Genomic DNA, 5364 nt, shown 5'->3' on the forward strand with positions numbered 1-5364 from the left:
TCCTAAGTTCTTTCAAAACTTGCGGTTAGCTGACCAAAACCAAAAGACTGTGGCACAGTAATTTTTTTCTGTGGCTTTTCTGTATTCTGTTCATTGATTGTGTTTTTTTTCATGTTTTGAATGTGAACCTACAATAAAAACCTTTCTGTCGTTTTATAAAGCAGAATTGTGAGAAAGAGTTAAACTTTAGCGTAAAGAGAGGGGCGTTGAGGAGGGGACAGCCCCTTCCATATACGGAATAATTTCTGTTCGTTTTAAGTTTTAATGTCACTCATTACTTTCAGTTAAAATAACTTGTTTTTTTTTTATTTAATTTCAGAAAGTTTTTGAATTAATGCAGGCTTTGGATTTGGCTCACCGTACATGCATAATTAAAACGAAATTAACTTATTAATTTAATTATATTAACTAGTAATAACCTTATAACATCCTAAGTTTGATGTGTGTTCCAGGTATTTAAGAATGACTCCTGAATCACAAAGACAGTTTAATTAGAGTAACAACCTCTTTTCAAAGTTAAAAAAGAAACTTTAGCGTAAGAGCGAGCTATTGAGGAGCGGCGACCAATCTCATATAATTAATATTTTCTGTTCCTAGTATTCAGTTTTAATGTTGTTTCTTACTTTCAGTTGAAAAAAGTTGTTTTTTATTTAATTAATGATGGTCTTTTAAATAATTTTGGGAAATCCAGCTCCCCCTCCATTGAAAATTCCTTTCTCTCATGAGAAATTTCTCCATGGAACGTTTCTCCAGCGTGACTTAAATTAGTGATATTTGCGGAACTAATTATGCAAGGTATAGTAACAAAACGGCCAAAGAGGTCGAAACTATTTTTATGAAAATGAAAGTCACAATTTGAGCAATTCTTAAATAACTGAAAAGCCTATCCATTGTTTTTCGGATTGGTTGACCCCTGTGATTACCCCAAATGGGGGTAACTCAACAGCAAAATTTTGGTAATGGTGGCTGCATTCAAGCAGACCCCTGTCTGCACATTGAAAAGTATTTTCATTTTATCCCCTTTTATATGTCACACATCTTGAAGTTTAAAGGAAAAAGTATACAATTTGATGTTGTTCAAAACAATAATATTGGACAAGGCGGTTCTAATAGTGTACTTTTTTTTATCTGACTCTAGAATTAGGAGTAATGGGCTATTTTTTTTACTATGGGGCGTGATCGTCTCTTACTAGATTTACTGTAACTAGGTTGCACCTCTGCAACCTGGATTATTTATTGTAAAATGGCTAGCTACTGCTACAACCCAGATTAGAAACAGGAAAAAGCCTTTGGCTTTTTCTTATTTGGAATAGTAAGAGACGAACTTTAAAGAATCAGGTTTATTCTTAACCAGTTTTCAGCCATCTCTACAGCCTTGATACCAATTTAACTTACATAATTCCCATCTATAATTGACTAGACCCATCATTCATATTTGTCTAATGGTGTTCTTTGTAGTTCAATTACTATAGGCTATAGTTTGTTCTTTAGTATAACTATCAAAAAATCCTTTTTATAGTATCGATCCTTTGTGTAAAACCCGGAAAACTAAAATCTATTTTCAAATTTCAGTCCCTATTAACTATAGTTTGTCCTTTAATGTACCCCATTTACAGTATCGATCTTTTATGTAACTGTTGGAAAACCTCGTGGAGATTAGAAAGCACATTTGAAAATATCACAGAATGAAGAGACTGCAGCATGAAAATACTTCAAAAATGCAGTTTTTTGTCAAAATTGATTCTATTTTAAAAACTATTTTTTTTTAATTACAAAAGGCACTAGATGTATAAATTTTCTTTAAAATGAGCCAGTTTACAGCTCTCTATGATTTTTCAGTGCCCGGCTAGCTGAGGAGAAATACGGAAAGAAAAAACGATGCCGTATATGGAGAATATCGTGGTTAAAGCCAATTTTCTTGATTTTCAAGCAAATATATTTTCCTTGTTATTCAACCCAAGGGACGGTAAGTTTCCTACATAAAGGTTTTGGACAAGGCGGTTCTATATGTGTACTTTCAAATTTAATCTGAATCTATTTTTAGGAGTTATGGGTTACTTTAGTTTTTGCAATGGGGCGTGATCTTCTCTCACTAGGTTGCTAGCTACTGCTGCAACACGGATTACTATTTTGACGAGTCACTCTTACTATACAGTTCGCTACCACGAACTGTTTGACAACCCAGATTAAGTCCCAGACCCAGATAAATTTGAAATCTCAAATTTAATTCCCTGATCATGCGATAGAATCCACAAATAATTTGAATTAAGAAACTGGAGGGTGGAATGACAAGGATTACTATGGATGAGTTGGCACTTGTGAAGTGGACTCTAACTCTTCCTTTTTGTGCCTTAGTCTCGAAAAAGTTATTTTTCAGAAAGTTTTTTTAATTAATTTTATAAAATAATGGTTATTTTATCTGTTTTCTTTTTCCTCGACACATTCATATAGATGAAGATCCGAACTTCCAAAAAAGGGTAATGTTAAACTGGTTCTCGGATGTTTTAGAGCGGGCCAGGAGAGTTGGGGGGGGGGGAGTAGTTGACTGAAGACTAAAAAATTGTATTTCAAATCAGGTTTCACACTTTTTGAGCCATCATTTTATATTTGGTGTTAAGAAAGGATAGCACATATAGCATATTTAATCAAACGTCATCGACTACATCAATGGGCAAGATGGTGTCATTATTTTTATTGAAGTATATTTTTCCAAAATAATATTCTAATCTTTTTTATTATACAAAACTTACAAAAAGCAAAATAATCTCATTCCTTGGGCCAACAGATTTTTGTGTCTAAGTACTTCAGAGGAGTCGCAGGAAGGAAGGGTGTGAGTTGAAAATGAGAACCAAAGCTGGAAATAAAAATATTGTGAAGAAGTGTAGGAATAGGAAGAAAAAAAGTGACTCGGTTGTGAAAATGTGTAAAGAGCTTGCTGAATCTAATAGGTATAAGACACGAAACAGTGCATTGCATTGGTTGCCACCAGTACGGAATACTCGTCAAAGCGAAACAAATTATGGGAGTGAACTGAGTTGTTATAGTGATAAAACAAGTTCTGAACAGTGGACAAGGTCTCGGTCGTATAGAGACGAACCTCAGGGAGAAACTTCGAGTCCGCCTAATAGGACTTCATATCCAAGACTGGCAAAAACGTTGCCATCTAGTGTAGCTCCTCCAAGTGAAAACACGGTTCGCTCTCAATGCCGACAAAGGAGTGGCGTCGAATTAAGAGAGAAGAGGAGGCGTTATAGAGGCATGACAATGGGCCAAAAAGTATCTAGCGGTGTTCGTTCAATTAGTCGCGAAGGTGGCTCCAACCTTAAATCAACCCTGCCTCGTGAGCTAGGTCAAGACCTCGTGAAACCTTCACGATTAGATATGCTTTTGGATATGCCCCTTGTTTCAAAAGAAGTACAAATTAAACATAGTTGGAATCCAGATGATAGATCATTAAATATATTTGTCAAGGAAGACGACAAATTAACTTTCCACCGACATCCAGTTGCTCAAAGTACGGACTGCATTCGTGGTCGCTATGGCTACACAAGAGGCCTTCATGTCTGGGAAATTCATTGGTCAACACGACAACGGGGAACTCATGCTGTGGTCGGTGTTGCCACTTCAGAAGCACCCCTTCATTCAGTTGGATATCAAAGCTTGATTGGTAGCAACGAACATTCATGGGGCTGGGGTCTCGGACGAAATAAACTATTTCATGATAATAGGAACAATAATGGTGGTGTTGCATATCCAGCATCGCTAAAAAATGACGAAACATTTGTCGTACCAGATAAATTCCTAGTTGTACTTGATATGGATGAAGGTACCATGTCTTTTGTTGTGGATGGTCAATATTTAGGGGTGGCTTTTCGTGGTCTCAAAGGGAAGAAGTTGTATCCAGTCGTCTCCGCTGTTTTGGGACACTGTGAAATCACTATGCGATATATTAGAGGCCTTGATCCTGAACCATTACCACTGATGGACTTATGTCGTCGTGTCATTCGCCAAAATGTAGGGAAACAACGGTTAGATCGTGTTCAGGAGCTGGACCTGCCTCAGGCTCTTATTTCCTACCTTCTTTATCAAGATAGACGGTAACAAGGATGTTAAACTCTTACAGAGGGCATTGATAGTGGCAGATCTCTGACGTTGCCATATTAGTGATTTGTGTTCAGTGTTGCCACATTATCCTGCAGTATTAATAAACTACAGTGATCAAGCCTTTACTATTGCTGTAAAATTGTGGCTACTGCTGTACTTCAGAGTAGAAAAAAAAATCAATTTAAAGTTCTTTATTGTTTGTCCGTAACTTGAAAATTGCTAGACTCAACTTTTGTTTCACACAAAATTATAAATAAAAATGAATACACCAATATTTTTGTTATTATCCAGTACAGCCCTCTGTCCTGGAGCTTTCTACTGGATATTTGTAAGACGACGAGTAGAGGAGATCTACAGGGACGGAAATGTCCCGTCGGTTTTCAGTAGATTTATTCATCCCTGTTTTATCGCCTCATTTATTTGTTCATTCCTTACTACAGATTAAATAAAAAAAACAAGTTTTTTTAACTGAAAGTAAGGAACGACGTTAAGACTTAAAACGAACAGAAATTATTCCGTATATGAAGGGGGCTGTCCCCTCCTCAACGCCTCGCTCTTTACGCTAAAGTTTTTTTATTGTTTAAAAAAATAGAGTTGTGAGAAAGTCAAACTTTAGCGTAAAGAGCGAGGCGTTGAGGAGGGGACAGCCCCCTTCATATACGGAATAATTTCTGTTCGTTTTAAGTTTTAACGTCGTTCCTTACTTTCAGTTAAAAAAACTTTTTTTTTTTTAATTTTTGAATGTTTTTGAATTAATGCAGGTTTTGATTTTGGCTCACCGTACATGAATAATTTAAACAGAATTTGCATATTATATTTGGTTAAATGGCTTTCTCGAAACTTGTTTAATTTTATTTACGAACGTTTTTATTAGTAATAAATATACGTAACTTAGAATTAACTTACGTAACGAACTTCTATATTCATAAATTTTTAACACGTATATTAGGGGGTTCGCCCCTAGTCAATACCCTGCTCTTTAAACTATAGTTCGAATTTTTTTTCCAGTTCTTTAAAAATGACCTCTTAATCACAATCAGTTGATCAGTTGAAAAACTTGTTTTTTTTTATTTAATTCCTGATCTTTTTCTTTAATAATGCTGGGAAATCTGGCGCCCCCTTCACAGCAATGTCCCGTCCCCCATGAAAACTTCCTTCATGGAAAGATCCTTCCATATAGCCCCCGACCCTCTCCTTCCCCCACCTACCAGAAAAAATCTCCTCTGAAAAAGTCTGTATACTTCCCAATAACCAATACTA

The 5364-nt window shown here is 35.9% G+C and overlaps 1 pseudogene; it reads left to right on the forward strand.

Annotated features, from left to right (window-relative positions):
* The first annotated feature begins 2857 nt into the window (after nucleotides 1-2857).
* Nucleotides 2858-4250, forward strand: LOC148956980 (protein gustavus pseudogene; annotated as a pseudogene).
* The last annotated feature ends 1114 nt before the right edge of the window (nucleotides 4251-5364 follow it).

The sequence above is a fragment of the Artemia sp. Qi Xiang Cuo genome, chromosome 1, assembly GCF_049724085.1.
Source record: "Artemia sp. Qi Xiang Cuo chromosome 1, ASM4972408v1, whole genome shotgun sequence".
NCBI lineage: Eukaryota > Metazoa > Arthropoda > Branchiopoda > Anostraca > Artemiidae > Artemia > Artemia sp. Qi Xiang Cuo.